Source organism: Dendrobium catenatum, unplaced genomic scaffold, assembly GCF_001605985.2.
Source record: "Dendrobium catenatum unplaced genomic scaffold, ASM160598v2 fragScaff_scaffold_640, whole genome shotgun sequence".
Lineage (NCBI taxonomy): Eukaryota > Viridiplantae > Streptophyta > Magnoliopsida > Asparagales > Orchidaceae > Dendrobium > Dendrobium catenatum.
Genome location: NW_021319102.1, coordinates 61,349 through 79,882, shown reverse-complemented (window position 1 = coordinate 79,882; position 18,534 = coordinate 61,349).

The window sequence follows — 18,534 nt, the reverse complement described above, 5'->3', positions numbered from 1 at the left end:
TTGCACTATTACTAAGGGATTTTATACATCTGTTTGCAATCAAATTACATTTCCCTTGCTCTGCTTGTACTCTTGCCACATTCGTTGCACATGATGATGGACCCGTCATCATGGTCATCACACACTTCTTAGCATCCTTCATTCTAGATGATTTATTGAACATGCTATTGATTATCCATCATTCATAAGAGATCATTCAATCTCTACTATTTATGACTGCTTGTTAGTGAGATGTAGGGATTCTCTCTAACCCCATCAAGAATTTTGTGTGTTTGAGAGGTTCAAATGGATCACGCTTCTTAATTAGCACTTGCATTCTGATTGGAATGATAGATCCATTGAGACATTGATTATTCTTCAAGAAATCAAATTCATTATCGCTCCTCCATTCGATGTTCATTTGAATGCATGTCATATGATACCTCGGACTTGACTCACTCAAGTTCCTTGCTATTTACTTATCTTAATTAAGTTCATATTATTTGATTAAATTCCATTTGAGTCCAAGATGAGTTCTCTATTTAGTTCATTCAAGAGCAAATCCATAAGTCCAGTTCATGTTCGTAGGTCCTCTGCTGTTGTTCGAGTACAAGTTCTACGTCTTCTGTGGTCCGAGTCTTTTGAATTTGAGTATGAATTGTCCAAGTCCAAATTAAGACTTATTGTACCAAGTTCATTGTATTTGAGCTCCAATTTGAGTTCGTGTTATTGTTCTTTTCAAGTTCAAGTGCAGTTCAGTTTGAGTCCAACTCAAGTCATCTGTTGTTCTTCTGATTTGAGTTCAAGTTTGATTTTGAGTTCACTTTAAGCCTTCTTGCACATTTTTTATTTGGGTTCAGATGTTTATTAAGTCACATAGATCTTGTTCAAAATTCAAGTACAAGCCCTTTGTAGTTCTTCTGAGTTCAATCAAGTCCATGCTCCAAATTTCTCCAAGTCCTTGGATTTTCAATCCAAATTTCGGCAGCCTCCCGGCGTCTCCCCCATTTAGGGGAAAAACCAAGAGGCCGCCTACCCTCCATGTCACTAAAGACGTGCACGATTGGTGTTGGTGAGACACCGCGGCAGTTGTATTTATTTTTCTTTTCTCCCACCATGCGCACTAAAAGCGTGCTTGGGGTTTTTAAAAAAAAAGTATTTTTGAAAAGCATTTTTTTTATTTCCCCCCGCTCGGAGGTACTTAAGAGCGCCCCCGCCTCGCCGTAGGTGCCGCACCGGGGTCCCATCCCACCACGGGCACTAAAGGCATGCTTGGGGCGGTTCTCTGGTTTGTCACGAACATTGAAGCATGATTTTGAGTTTAGAAAAATTCATACCTCCGCGGGGTTGTCGTGGTTGACACGTGGATCGAGGGGTCACTCGCCTCCCTCGTCGTAGGTGTCGCACCGGGTTCCCTCCTACCACGCGCACCAAAGGCGTGCTTAGGTGGTTTGCCGGTCCGACGCGAATGCCGAGGAAAGAGAGTGGAGGGGAAGTATTTTTATAATTAATTATTATTATAATTAACTATTTAATTATAATTAAATACATAAATAATAATTAGTTATAATTATCATTATATTTAATTAATATAATATTCAATGTAATTAATATATAAATTTTTTTAATTAATAGTAATTAATTTATTAATTATAACTAATTAATTATATTAATAATATATAAAGAATAATATTAATTATAATTAATTTAATTATTAATTAATCATAAATTAATTAAAATTACATATTAATTTAATAAACTTAATTTAATTATAACTTTATTAACATTAAATAATAATTTACTAAATATTAATGATAAACTAAAAAACAATACTATTCCTTCCCTTCGCTCGGTTTTTACGGGATTAAGCCGATAGGAGCGGCAGTATGGGGAAGTTACCGTTCAGGTAATTACGAGCTCTGTCGGTTTTGCTCGTCAATAATGTTGTACTTTCGATCAGAAAATGGTGTGTCTCTCTGAATCCCACAGGATAGGAGACGTCGTGGATGGGGCAGGGTACGCTATTGGTGAGCTACTGGGCGCGAACTGAGGATAATCGGGAGTAGGAACGAAGTGGGAGCTCGGCTAAGTTCGGTCGAAGGCTTTTGTATGAGATCGGAGCCTTTGATATGTCCGAATAGAATCGGGTTAGGGTTGGAGGTGAGTTGCGGCTAAGAATAGCAGAAGAGAGGTAGGGATCTCTCTCTTTTTCTCTCAGATTTGGGCTAGATGAGGAGGTGTGAGGTCGCAAACTGGAGGTAGGAGTTGGTATGTATAGGAGGGAGAAGTGGGGAGATCGGCGAGGAAGAGCGGTCGTGTGTGGAGCAAAGTCGGAGAGCCTTGCTTGGGCGTCTTGTGTGGAGAAGCAGATGAAGCGGAGAGTGAAGAAGTCGAGGGAGGAATGGATGAGTCGTGGATTTTGCGAATGAGAGAGAGCCGAGCAGCGAAGAAAGCCTCAATTTAGGGCCATATTTCTGGCACGATGACCTCCTCGAATGGAGTTTGACAAGGAATCGGGAGAAAGAGAAACGGCGCCGCGTCTAAGAAGTTTTGACTGGATTTTTCAGCAGGATTTGCAGAGAGTTCAGACAGATTTCGTGGATTTCGTCTGGTATGAGGTTTATATGTGGTGATTTTACTTTGCTTTATCCTTCTGTTGTTCCTTTGGGTATTACTATAGAAGGTCACAGTACGAATTAGTCAACTCAATGGGAAGTCTAGTAACGAAATTCCAGGAATGATAAAAAATAGCTCCGGTTGATGTACAGTGCATATGTGGTAGTACGTATCGAATGACTACAATCAAAATTATCCTTGATTCTTGTTCACTATCAAGACGGGTTTTAATTAGTAAGTATTCAAAATATCGTACAGTATGAGACAGTTGTATAGTAACGAACGACTAAATACTTACTCATAACTAATTGGCATCTAGGGTTTTTCCATGAACGATTATAATCATAAAAATATGAATAATATACTCATTACAGTACGACCTATTTATAGAAAGATGTTTCTACAACCAAGATCGTACAGTAGATCTAACCGTACAGTACGATTAAATCAGTACAGTACGCATCAAACTCGTACAATACGATCAATAGAAAAAAAATCTACAATTTAAAATCCTCTCCCCTGTGTATGTGAATGGTTTGCTCAGTCTTATATAATTGTGGCCAGACTCAAGAAAAGAAAAAATAAAATAAATGAAAAATTATAAGTTTTAAACTACCATCTTTCTAACACCAATCTGAGTTTCTTGTTGTCATGAGTAACTTGTGATCTTCCCTAAAATTTAGTACTCAAGAATAATAGCATAAATTAAAGATATTCAATGAAATAGTAATTCAGACGGCATTATTTGCATCATCAAAAATCTAGCTAGGGGTATGGATTGCAATAATCTCCCCTTTTGATGATGTCAATATATTGGATTATAAGAGGAAATTAGCAAGATTTTTTTTTAATTTTTTTAATTAATTAAAACATCATGAAATATACAGGAAAATAAAAATATATTTCATTGAACTAAACTATAAGTAACACATAAGCAACAAACTTCTCCCCCTTTTGATAGCACCTAAAAGAAGAGTCATAAATGACACTAAGAAAGGAAGTACAAAACATATACACTTCAGTAAGGAGATTCCAGATCACTTGGAGGTGGAGGTGGTGGGTGCGGTTGGAAATATTGCTGGATTGTCTCGAATTGGTGATCAATCGAAGTGAAGCGTTCCCCAAACCACCGCATGTTGTCCTTATGTTGCTGATGTTGTTCGTGTATGTGAGTGTCAAGATGACTCTGAAGTTGTTCAAAGCGTTCGACCAAATCATCGTGAGGATAGGCTGGTGTAGGTGCTCGGGGTGGTGCATGTCGTCTTGGTCGAACAGGAGCCCCTGTAGAAGCAGCTTTTCCTTCTTCTTCATCAAAATTAGAATCATTCGGCTCTGGCCCCCGATGAAATAAAATACAAAAAGAGGCATCCATATATAAAATAGGTAGGTTGTTAGGTTCACCAGAATAGGTTAACTGATATTTATTCTGAAGAATGTACCCTATAATATGGCCTAGGGCTAGGTTTTGTTTTCTACGAGTGGTAGGGAGGCGAATTAATGTCATAATTTGAATTTAATCGATAATCAAATCTACCTCATCGAATTTGGTGTTGGACATGATAAGATATGTAGTGACAGATAAACTTGGGGTCATGCTGATACGATCGCAAGCTTTGGGTTTATTGAGGTTCTTAATGCGTGTTGAATGATTCTGGCATTTCAATTGAGGGATTGAATGAGTGGTTGGTGTTGGTAGAAGATGACATTCCTAAGAACTAAGTTCGTAGCACTCCAGTCGAATTCATTGGTAAGAAAAGAATTAACTCTAGGACCATCAGTCGAGAGTCTAATGTACTGGGCAAGATCTGCTCTAGTGATCTCAACATGTTGTTGGTAGACAAAAGAGGTGAGGGTATGATTTTCTATGTTGATTGTGAGGTTTGTTAGGAATTCGAAAAGGAGTTTTGAATTGTATGGGAAGGCTAGAGTTAGAAGAAATTTTAAAGTGGTGGATGCGAATAAAGGGCATTACCTCAAAATTGAGTGCAGTTTGGTTTAACATTCAAGATGGTGTAAGTTTGTAGGCCTTATATTTTTGATAGGCTGCTTCATTATCGACAGTTAGGAAATGATCGTTAGGTCTACACGAGGAAGACAAGCTTCCAATGACTAGACGACCGTGCTTGCTAGAGCTCTACATTTTGGGAAAATAGCTTATACTAAGTGAGAGAAGGAGGAATGAGTGGAATAAGCTTCAAATCAAGACAATTTATAGAATTCTGGACACATCATACAGTACGATCGAGGATCGTGCAATATGATATGGCAATAATGTTGTCTAATTGATCGGTTCAAAAAAGGTAGTCAAATCGTACAGTACGATAAATATCGTACAGTACGATCAGAAGGATTTCAATCGTCTCGAGGGTCTTCGGTACGATCTTTGACTAAAAGGTTTGTACAGTACAAACAAGTGTTCGTACAGTACAAAATGCCATTATATTATATCAACCACCTTTAAGTCATCCTCAACCATTTCATTGAGGTGGATCGTATCGTACGAAGAGGAGATATCGTATAGTACGATCACCAATAATATCATACCAAACTGAGTAAATTTGTCCCAATCCATTTAATAACGTGGATCGTACATTACGAAGTGGGTATATCATACCGTACGATGTTCAATAATATCGTACCAAACAAATTCAATGAATTGCCACCTGGTTCATACATGACAATTGTGATCTTACAATATGAACGACAGAGGTGAAATTTGAACCTCGTGATATGTTTAGGTTTTATATATCATACAGTACAATAAGAAAAATGTAAGATGTCGAATTTTGTGTGGTGAGTGTGTGATGATTAGGAACATCCTTTAAAAAATTTTTTTTGTTGTTTTTTGTTTATTTTTTTTTTTTTTGAATTATGCATTAATGTCTATGACACTTAGTCGCGTCCTCAAAAGTGCTAAAGATGTCGTAGGCTAGTGGTTTTGTGAAGATGTATGCCAATTGATCTGTTGTAGCTATGTGATGCAATTCTATATCTCTTTTAGCAACACGATCTCTTATAAAATGGTTTCTAATGTCTATAAGTTTTGTTCGAGAGTGTTGAATTAGATTTTTAGAATGGAAATTGCACTTGTGTTGTCGTACATGATTGAGTTAGTTCCTACAGATAAACCAAGATCAAGAATTTATTGCTTTAACCATAGTACTTGTGCAACACAACTTCCTACTGCAATATATTATGCCTCAGCCGTAGAGAGGACTACCGAATTTCACTTCCTACTGGACCAAGAAACTAAAAATTGCCCTATGAATTGGTAGATACAAGAGGTGCTTTTTCTATCTATCCTACATCCTACAAAATCAAAATATGAGTACCCTAAGATTTCAAAGGAAATGTTGTGCTTAGGATATTAAATTCCTAAGTTTGAGGTGCCTAGTAGATATATAAGAATTCTCTTAACCGTGGTTAAGTGAGACTCTTTAGGATCAACTTGAAAACGAGCACAGAGGTACACACTAAACATTATATTCGGTCTTCTTGTAATCAGGTAGAGGAGAGATCATATTATTCCTCTATATTTTTTCTGGTCAACTGATTTTCCATTCAGGTCTTTATCTAATTGAATTGTAGAGCTCATTGGAGTGTTTATGGGCTTAGCACTATCCATTTCATATTTTTTTAGAATATCCTTAATGTATTTCGTTTGGCTAAATAATATTCCATTATCCATTTGTTTCACACTAAAGCCAAGAAAATAATTAAGCTCCCCCATCATGTTCATTTCAAACTCATTACTCATTATTTTTGAAAACTCATCACATAGAATTTTATTTAAAGATCCAAATAGAATGTCATCTACATAAATCTGAATAATGAGAATTTCATCTTTAACCTTTTGTAAAAAGTGTGTAGTGTCTACACTACCCTTTACAAATCCTCTATCCAATAAGAATAAGCTAAGTCTTTCGTACTAGGCTCTAGGTGCTTGTTTTAACCCATAAAGTGCCTTTTTTAATTTGAATATATTGTTTGGAAATTGTGAACTTTCAAATATGGGGGGTTGCTCAACATAGACATCATCCTTGATTACCCTGATCAGAAAATCACTCTTTACATATAGTTTAAAACTTTTGAAGCAAGCAAAAGCTAAGAGCACTCTTATGACTTCTAGTCTAGCTACTGGGGCAAAGGTTTCTTCAAAGTCTATTCCATCAATTTGGTTGTACCCCTTAGCTACTAATCTGGCTTTATTTCTTATTATGGTTCCTAAGTCATTCACCTTATTCTTGAAGACCCATTTTATTCCAACTATATTATGTTCTTTAAGTCTCTTGACTAACTCCCAAACATCATTCCTGGTGAATTATTTTAGTTCTTTTTGCATTGCTAGAATCCATAATTCATCTCATAATGCTTGATCTATACTCGTGGGTTCTATCATAGAGATGAATGCTAAATAACTAACCTACTTTCTAAGTCAATGCCTAGTTCTTACACCTTCTGAAGGGTCTTCTAAAATTAACTCTTTAGGAAGACTATAAGAATATCTCCATTCTCTAGGCAATTCTTTCTGAGGTTCTACCCTTTCTCCTAAGGTCATAGTTTCTACTCCTTGAATTGCCTATATTTCATCTTCTTCAATTTTAGATTCAGAGGGCTTATCTGATTCATCAAATACTACTTGGGTGGACTCTTCCACTAGAGAGTTCTCTTATTAAAGATTCTACAGGCCTTACCTACAAATGAATAACCAAAGAAGACACCCTCATCAGACTTGGGATCAAATTTTCCTAAGGAAAGTTTGTCATTAATTAAGATAAAACACTTGCAATCAAAAACATGTAAGTGTGAAAGATTCGGTGTCCGACCCTTAAGAAGTTCATAAGGAGTTTTATTTAGCTTTCATCTAATATTCACCCTATTTAAGACATAACACACCGTGTTTTCTGCTTCTGTCCAAAAATATCTAAAAAGGGTATACTCAGCTAACATTGCCTTAGCAACTTCTACTAAAGTTTTATTCTTTCTTTATGCTATTCCATTTTGCTATGGAGTCCTAGGGGCAGAGAAATTATGCTATATTCCTATCTCTTGATAGAATGATTCAAACTTTTCATTTTAGAACTCTCCACCATGATCACTATGGATTATTGAGATTTCACATCCTAATTTTCGTTGAATCCACGTGGAGAAAATCTTAAATTCCTCAAATGACTCATTCTTGTATGCTAGGAATCTTAGCCAAGTGAATCTAGTGAAGTACTCTACAATCACAAATTCATAATTTTTCCCACCTAGGCTAGCTATGCTAACGGTTCCAAATAAGTCCATGTGAAGGATTTCTAATGGCCTAGAGGTGATCACATCATTGATTGAATGAAAGGATGATTTGATTTGTTTTCCTAGTTAGTAGGCATCACATAGATGGTCCTTGGTGAAGTCTAACTTAAGTACGCCTCTAACTAGATTTTTCTAAGTGATGTTTCTAAGTGTTTTCATACTAACATGACATAGTCTCCTATGCCATAGCCATGAGTCATCTACTATTATTTTTAAGCAAAATGAATTTGAACCGTCAATACAATCAAGATCTAACATGTAAACATTGTTTATTCATTTTTCTTCTAAAATAAGATTGTCATTTAAACTAATCAGACATTTATCAAAGAGAAATTTTATGTCAAAACATTTATCACATAATTGACTAATGCTAAGTAAGTTATGCTTCAAATCATCAACTAATAAAACACTTTCAATTAAAAAATTCTTAGCATTCTGAATAATACATGAGCCCACCACTTTCCTGGTGGTATTATCTCCCAATGTTACTTTGTCTGCAGTCATGGTATCTAGTAAAATGAACTTCTTCATGTCTCCAGTCATGTGTCTCGAGCAGCCACTATCTAGGTACCACATGCTCTCACTAGATCTTTTGTGAGAGCATCCCTACAATTTCATTTAAGGGTTAGATTTAGGAACTCAAGTGAGTTTGAGTTCCTTCTTATGCTTGTATAAATAAGATGTATGCATGTTATGCTGTGATGGATGCAATCTAGGTTTCCATATTAGGTGTGTCCTATGGTGAATCGTACATGTGTGGGCTATGTGACCTAACATGCCACAAGAGAAACACCTAACACTGGGAAATGGGTTCACTAACCTATGTGGGTGGTGATGCCTCTTCCTAAAGTTGTGTAATGCATGTAGTGCTAGGGATTAGAATGATTCATGCTGTTGTGATGGAATGCAAAATTCTTCAAGTGAAGGTGGTTTTTAATTTTCATTCAAAGCCTTTAAGCTAACTTATAAAAATTCATTTGTATGTTTAAGATTGGAAATTCCAAGATTCAAATGATGTTCAGTGCTTTTTAACTCCCATGCAAGTCCCTCTAAACTCTTGTACTTTATTTATAGTTCAACATGCAATGTTTTCAAGGATTCACGTACATCAATTAATTCAACATGCTTCTTATTTAATGAATCAAGCTCATCAAGCAGGGATATATGATCTTTATCTAAATCAGAATTTTCTTTAACTAAGTTAGCATGCTCAATTTATAAAATACTAAAATCAATATTAAGACTAGCATGCATCTTTTTTAACTTTCTATACGAGTCATAGATTTTCTCAGAAATAAGCAGTAAATCTTCATATGAAAGTTGACATATATCGTCTTGATCCGATTGATCAAGATTATCATTAGCCATTAGACACAAATTATTTACCTCTTCCTCTGCTTCTTATTCAGATGATTCTGATGCAGAGTCAGCCCAAAATGCTTTTTATGTCTTCATCTTCCCCTTATTGTAGTTAGCTTAGTCCTACCCTTTTTTGTGCTTGACTCTTTAAGTTGGGGTAACCAGCTCGGAGGTGACCAGATTTTTTGCACTCAAAGCAATATATGTCAGATGAAACTTTAGTTTTTCTTAAACTTTTACCTTTATTCCAGTTGTTCTGATGACGCCTTTGTTTTCTTTTCAAAAAATTCTTGAACTGTCGGGTCATCAAGTCTATTTCCTCCCTTGCAGAACTTTCATTTTCTGAATTGTTTACTTTCAATGCCACCATCCGCTCCTTCTTCTTTTCACCTGCATCACTTTGCCTTTGACTCACACCTTACTCATATGCAATGAGTGACCCAAGCAAATTATCAATAGAATAAACATTTAGATCTTTAGATTCAGTGATGGCGATAATTTTAGCATCATGGGAACTAGGTAAGCATCTAAGAATCTTGTTAACATTTTCAGAATTTGAATTTTCTCTATCTAATGCATGCAAAGATGTGACGATTTGGGTGAACCTAGTGTACATATCAGATATTGTTTAGCTAGGTTTCATACAGAAGAGTTCATAATCATGCAATATAATATTAAGCTTAGACTGTTTAACTTTACTAGTTCCTTCGTACGTGATGCAAGTCTATCCCAAATCTCCTTACTAGTAACACAGGTAGATACTCTCATGTAGTACTCAGATTTTAAAGCACAAAAGAAACAGTTTAAGCAATTCGCATTTAGTTGAGCCAAATCCCTATCCTCATTGCTCCATTCAATAAAAGGTACTTGAGTTTTCACTCCATTCATAATTTTAAATGATGCAACGTAACCATCATTAACTAACATTCACATGCGATAGTCAATAGACTGTAAAAAAGTAGACATTCTAATCTTCAAGAAATCAAACAGGATATTATCCAAAAGAGGTGGACGGGTTATTGAATAACCCACCGCAGTATTACGATTATCAAAATGAGACATGATTGATTTCAAGGTTTTCTAAAACTATTTTTGAAACCCCGCTCTGATACCAATTGAAGTTACTAGATGAACCAAGAGGGGGGTGAATTGTGAAAAATTATTGCAATAAAAAATCCTAAATAGGAGTTCTAATATTTTTTGTGTTTTAAAATTTTAAACAAAAAATTTTAACAAATGCGAAAGCGAGTACTTGAACACAATTTGCAACAATGAATTCCACAATGATTTTCACCAAACAATTATAATGAAAATAAAATGCAAGCACAAATAAAAAAAAAGGTAAAACACACTAGAGATTTTATAGTGGTTTGATCACTTGACCTACGTCCACTCCCCGAAGTCCTCCGCTCCGGGAATTTCACTACTAAATAATAGTTTTCCTTTTGCCCCCTTGCCAAGGCGGAGAAGCCCTTACAAACCTCATTTTCACCAACTCGGCGTGGCGGAGTGCCAAGTGCTTTGTCACCCTCCTAGTGATGGCAGCGTACCTTCTCATTTTTCTCCTTCATGGAGAAGATAAAGTACCTTAGAAGACATAGATGTAGAAGAGTCTCCCCCTCAGAGAGCCTCCCATAAGATCTTCTTGGGCCATAGGAGGAGCAAAGTGCAGCAAGCTCGGAGCAACCGTGTGATCTCCCTCACACTCCTTCTCCCTCACCAAGCTCACCTTTTCCTTCCTCTCACAAACCCTAAAATCTTCTCTAGAGCTCTCTCCCAAGGAAACCCTCTCTAAACACATTCCTCTCTCACAGACACACATAAAAAAACTATTATTTTGATACTTAAAACAGGCTTAAAAAATCCTGTATCTTTAAAATAATCATTACTATCGTACAGTATGATCCCATATCGTACAGTACGATTAGTACAAATGAGCTTCATCCTGGTATAAAGGTTTAAGAACAGGCCAAATAATCTGATTACATTCATACAGTACAATATAAACTAGTACCATACAAATTGTAAAACTCTTCTATACGTAGAGGACAATAGCCGGAACGAACAAAACTCGTCTCTATATATCGTAGGGTATGACCTACTTTGTACGAAGTCCAGGTCGATAAAAAATAGCCTTGATTGATTGTATAGTACGAACGAGGTCATACAGTATGATAACCAATCAGAAATTAATCCTTGATTCTTCCATTAATCACGGGGTTAATTTAAGTAAGTATTCAAAATAACTCGTACAGTACGAAACAGTTCATACAGTACAAACAACTAATAACTTTACTTAAACTAATCTGGTGGCTAGGGTTTTGGATGAACAATATAAATCGTACAGTATGAACGATATAACTCGTATAGTATGACTTGTTCACAAAAAGATGTTTCAACCAGATCATATCGTACAGTACGATCTAAACTCCTGCAATACAATCAACAGAGAAAAAAAAATCTATAATTTTAAAATTCTCTCCCCCTGTGTGTGTGCATGGTTGCTCAATCTTATATGCAATTTGTGGTCAGACTCAAGAAAAGAAAAAATAAAATAAATAGAAAATTATAATGTTATAAACTCACACTCCTACTCTATCCAATCTTGAGTCTTCTTGTTGTCCTGAGTAACTTGTGATCTCCCTGAAATGTTAGGACTCACAGACAATAGCAGAAATCAAAGATATTCAATGAATAGTAATTCAGACGGCATTATTTGCCATCATTAAAATCTCAGACTAGGGGTCATAGATTGCAACAATCTCCCCCTTTTTTATGATGTCAAATAATGTTAATTATAAGGAAATTAACATGATTTTTTTTTTTATTTTTTTAATTAATTAAAACATCATGAAATAGACAGGAAAATAAAAATGCATTTCATTGAACTAAAACATAAGTAAAAGATAAGCAACATACTTCTCCCCCTTTTGACAACACCAAAAAGAGGAGTCACAAACAACACTAAGAAAGGAAGTACGAAATAGATACATGTCAGTAAGGAGGATCCTGTTCACTTGGAGGTGGTGGGTGCGGTTGTAAATATTGGTGGATTGTATCGAATTGGTGATCAATCGAAGTGAAGCGTTCCCCAAACCACCACATTTCGTCCTCATGTCGCTGATTTGTTCTAGTATGTGAGTGTCAAGACAACTCTGAAGTTGGTTGAAGCGTTCGACCAAATGATCGTGAGGGTAGGCTGGTGTAGGTACTCGAGGTGGTGCTTGTCGTCTTGGTCGAACAGAAGCCCCTGTAGGAGCAGCTTCTCCTTCTTTTTCATCAAAATTTATTTTCTGATATATTATCATGGGGAGTCAGAAGGGTCTATTTTTGATGAGAGATGTAAGGGATTAAGAAAAATCTATTATTTTTTTGCTTTGATATATGAAGCACTTGTTTATTTATTTTATTACAAAATTTGTTTTATTTTAGTTATTTACAAGTTATATTATGCTCAATATGATGAATTTCTAATGATCTACCTTTAAATTTGATTGAATTCATAATAAGTAAATTATTAAAAATTTAGATCGATGAGTGTGACATATTAAGCGTGTTGGAATATACCTATTATGAATTTTGTTTGAAATTTAGGAAAAAAGTATGAGTCAATTGTGTGAATGTAGTATTCTGATTTGACTCATAATTTTTGATTGAGCATTGTCAAATTTTATGCAAGTTTACAATATATATATATATAGCGCTAACTCCTCTTTTAATTATATATATGATAATGAAATGTGCTAGTCTTCCATTTTCATTAAAAAAATAGAGGGATTTGCCTACACAACACTTAAAACTCCCCTATTATATATGTAACACCAAAAAATTCAAATTTATATTACCTACACTAGAAATCTATTATTTCTTCATATTCCGCACTCCGTTTCTTTTCCATGACCCACACGTGTGCCAGCTTCCAATCGCTCGCTGTTTTATCTTCTTTTCCATGTCTGTTGATTTCTTGCGTGAGAACTCCCTGTGATGCTTGTGAATTCCCATTTCTCATGCCCTTAATACACATACTAAGTACTCCTCCTTCTTTGTCATCGTTCTTCTGGTGTTGTGAGTTTTGGTGATGCCTCGTTATGATTAATGCCCTAAATTTTTGAATAGCTATGTCAAACTTTGTCCGATGAGAAATAGTTCTTGCTTCAGTCATATTTGCTTGTCAGTTCAGAGATTGGAGTTGTATGGAATAATTGTTTTAGAACACCATATGTTTTCCTCTTTTTGAGTTACAACTTTTGTTTTTTTGCTTACATGATATTTTGCTTGTCGATTCAGAGATTGAAGTTGTGCAGGAATAAGAAGTTTTGCAACCCTTTTTACTGAAGTTGAATAATGGTCTTGTGAGGGCTTGTGTGTTTTCTTTTTGTTGCTTTTATTTCACTATGATGGGTCATTGGTTTTGGTTGGCTTTCATGAGAATGCCCTTTTTTATGTGTTTTCTTAGAGTTTGGAGGGAATAATAAGTTTTGTAACTCTTGCACTAATGTTGATTAATGGTTATTGGTTGGCTTTATTTCACTATGATGAATCGTTGGTTGGCTTTATTTCACTGTAATGGGTCATGGTTTTTTCAGTTGAATAATGGTCTTGTGAGGGAATAATAAGTTTTGTTACTTTTACACTGATGTCGAAAAATGGTCATTGGTTGGTTTTATTTCACTGTGATGGGTTGTTGGTTGGCTTTATTTCACTGTGAGGGGTCAAGATTTTCTTGGTTGAATAATGGCCATGTGAGAGAACAAGAAGTTTGTTGTAGTGGAGGATTTCTATAATGTAGTGGAGGATTTCTATAAGATGTTGTAATTGAGGATTTATATATTTGTGTGTTATGCAAATCCGAATAATGATTAAAATGAGCTCGATTTGTGCTGATTGGTTTATGTTGAGCGGCTCTCTACTTGGATGATCCATGTTGCAATCATGACCTACATCCTGTGGGATCATTGGAGGGCCATGGGATCAACAATAGGAGAAAAATCCTATATTATTGTTGTTTATCTAGTCCCTACTCATCTCCATGATGAATCTTGCTTGAACCTGAGTTCGGTGATAATTGGTTGGGTGCATGCACATAAGATGTTACTTGATGTTGTTGTTTCACTTGTTGGTTGATGTTCTAAAGTTGAATTTTTTCATGTATTTCCCTTTACAAAATGAGTTCTAGATATTCAACGGGCTCTACATGCATGCACATGCCACAAATCACATGTCATTGCAACTTGTAATGTGTTATATTTAAACAAAGTGAATTTTAGTTGAAAATTTTATCATTGCCCTTGCAACAAGACAAAAGATCATTGCAATTTCTTTAGGTGGGTTGATGAAGTCTATCAAACACCATCAAATATAAGTCATTATCCAATACCAAGGCAAGTAGATGATACGACTTTGGAGAATTTGAAGTTCGTGAAGCACAACTTGTTTCAAATCAAGTTGCTATTAGTTGTTTTGGTTGTACTTCAATTGTTAACTTTATTGTACTTATATGAAGAATTGTAATTGTCATTGTAATGGGAACTCTTGTATGAGGTTTTTGAAATAATGCAAAATAATTTCATTTATCTTTGTGAAGAAACTGTTACGAAAATTGTTTTTTTTTAAGAAACAATTACATAATTGTTCTCTTTATGAAGAAACAATTACAAAAGTTGTTCTCTTTGAAAAAAAAAAACTAATACATAATTGTTATGTTTGTGAAAAAACTATTACAAAACTCGTTATCTTTGTGAAGAAACCAAAAAATTGCTCCAAAAAATAAATTGTTTCAAAATGATCTTCATATAGTTTCCTTGCAAGTTGTTTTGTGGTGTCCAAGTAAGCCGCACCTCCCGCACTTATGTTCATTGTTTAGTTATTTTTGTCTCCAAAAAATTTTTGAATATCTTTTTCTTTGTTCGACTCGCGGATCTTTGAGTTTTGGCCACTCCAACTTGGGCATGGCCATGGTTATCAACTACACTCCAATGACTTTTGTCAGGAAGCGTTGTAGTTGCACCTTCATAATCTTGTTTGTATGTGGAAAAGAAAACAAAACCTTTCAAGGATTATATAACACAAAACTTGATTGTTATGATTTTGTACAAAGTAGAATTCATACATGTTAACATGGTAGTATGAATGAATGTATATATGCCAAAGTGGATGTTCCTTGTTCCCAATTATTGCTGCTACATGCATGCACAGTAACCCAGTCATTTTCCCACGGTTGCATAAACATTCCTGACTATCAATGTCCACCTCACATCTCTCTTTTAGTCATTCCACCTCAAACTTCGAAGAAGAAGACTACCTAATAATGAGGACCTCCTTTCGTGTTGTAACTTCTCTAACACACTCCTAGGCATAAGGGACCAACTCTCCTGTCCAACTGCAAGCTGTAAGCCTTCTATCAGACCTTTGTTCCATTATCATGCCCCTAATTATATCAATAAGATCAACCACAGGTTTGCTTCTTGCTTCTCCGATCCAAGCATTAAAACATTTGAACATATTGTTGGTATTAGAAGCATTTTTAATTTTAGTTAAAAGCATACTTTTCGACCACTTATATGGTAAAGAAGCCAAATATGAGTGAAAACCTTAACTGATATTGTAGATTTCCTCCAACTTCAACTCAAAATCATCCTTTTTGTAATTAGTACTTGCCCAAACTAAGTTCCATATCCTCTTGAATGAGTAATCATCATGATCGTTAGTGTATGTGATAGAAGACCCTGCATTTTTAGTACTAAGCTCACTTCTTAAAGCCAAAACCTATTTGTAGTTCTCATCCACATCACTAAAAGTCATTGCCTGTGCTACTTCTCTAGAGTGCCACATTCACAAATACATAAATAATAATCTATATTTTATCTCTAAAGTATTGTTAATGTGCTTTGACGGTATATTCAAAATTTTCTTCACAATACCCTGCATTTCAAGAGCATCCCAGTTTGATGTACCATGTTTATTTCAAGCTTTGTTAACTCCAAGACACAAATGCATATCATATAACCTTCTAACTTCAAAGGTCTGACCATCCCTACATAGCGATGCACGTACCATACAAGGGCACCCTCGATGCGAGCATGTATGTATAACTCTAGACTTATTACTAGCCTTTATCTTCACCCTAAAGTTAATGGTAATTTCGATGGATCGTAGGAACTGCTTGGAACTCATCATGAAAGCAAACACCAATTTTTTATATTTTATCATCAGTAACTGGTCGCATAAGTTGATCACTGCTTAAGCTTCCAAAGTCAATGCTTTTTGAAGCAACATTAATAACTATACCAATATTAGAACAATCCTCTAAACCTTCTAAGTTCATATCAATCTTTGCATCCTCTTATAACGTAACAACGACTTCAACCAGCTGACTGTCAGTACATTGTCATATTATTTGCATAACCTCATTATTACTTGAAATAGTCTTGTAAACTTTATGAGAAGTATGACTAATATGGAAGTGTAACTTGAACTCATGCCCAATTAACTATGGACAGATCTTTTCAATGTTCTCTCTAAGGATAAAATAATTAAGAAAATCATACTCTAATTTCATCGTTTTATGTTTTCCACCTTCATATCTTCTTCTCTTTCCACCTTTAAGTTCACTCTAATATCCCCCAAATTTAAATGTAACCCACATACATTTACCACCATTCACTATAACTATAACTTAAAATCCAAAATTTGTAAACACAAGGGTAGAAAAAGGCCATTATACGCATGTCTCATGGCAGAAAAAATAAAATACATAAGTCAAAATTCACGGCAACAATAGAATGACAAAAGAGTTGCAGGGCGTTCTAAAAAAAAGAGCATTCACAAGCATCACAGGACTTTCTCACGTAGAAAATTGATGGAGAATAGAGTTAAGGTGACGATCCTATGAGCGTCTGGGAGCTGGCACGCGCGGGGTCATGGAGACGGAACTGCGTGAGGGATGTGAGAAAATAATATATTTCAGATGTGATAATATAAATTAGTTATTTTAGATATAATATAAAATATGAGAGTTTTAAGTGTTATGTAGGTAAATCCCAAAAATAATAATACCAGATAATTTTTATAAATACTAGAAATGACGTGAAGGATTTAAAGCTGCTCCGGATGGAGTGCAGAGAAAATAGGGTGCAGGCGACAAAGGCAAATTATTATGTGCGAAGACTGAACGCAAGCTTGTGTCTCTATTTGTTGCGCTTTTGTGTATTTTTGCAAAAGTAGCTAATACACAATTTTAATTGCATATTAACTGTCATTTTACTGAGTATTTGAAAAGTGCATCAAAAAACATTAAATACTCAATAAGTATTTAAGTAAGATATTTGCTGCACTTTTGCTATATTTTTGTAAATATTTAACAAAAGATCGTTAATATGTAATTAAAATGATGTATTAGCTAACTTTTAAAAAATACATCAAAAGCCGAAAAGCAGGACGCTTGTGTCCGGTGTGTCCGCACATAATATTTTGCCGGCGACAAGGCCCGGGAATGCCCCGGAAAAATTCTCCAAGGATGAAAAGATGACTGGTGAGTCCACGTGACCGTGAATGGTGTAGCTACATAAGGTATGCCTATATCCACACGAGGTTGCTTCTTGTGTGTTGGCGGAGTTCCGATAGATAGGGAATGCGGTAACTGATATTTCCAGATATGATCTCTTCTGAATGGGTGGTATTGGCGATGCACAATGCTGGCAAGTACTCGTCGGATGAAAATGCTAGAACTGGAGCTAGAAATTGGATATGGAAGATGTAGAAGAAAAGCCCTAGTGATCAAACGAAGGGGAATGTGCAGCTGGCGGCACAGCGCGCGACACGAAAAGAACATTCGGGAGCGGTAGGCAAGCAGCTGCATCGGGAACAGGGAGAGATGGCGCAGGGGTCAGAAGGGAGATCCGGTAGCGGTGTGCAGGAAGATGCATGCGGCGGCGTAGGGGTTTCGGCAATAGCAGCAGGGAAGCAGGGAAATGGGTCTGGAGCACGAGCGAAGTTTGCCAATGGGGTGTGCAAAGGGGAGGGATCTTATGCTCTCTGGGATCTCGATGGCGAGTAGAGGCGCGGTGGCGTGCGAGGCAGATCAGAAAATGACTGAGGCATGCTATTACGCGAAACCGGCAGACAGAGATAATTTCCGAGACTTTGATACTGAACTAAGAAGATCAAAGGTGAATAATTAGTAAAAGAAAGGTGCCTGCTCTATCATTCAATCAGTAATAATACTCAGAATCTTGATTTTTAATCTTCTGATATGGAGGAAACAGTGACTTGCGTCAAAGTGAT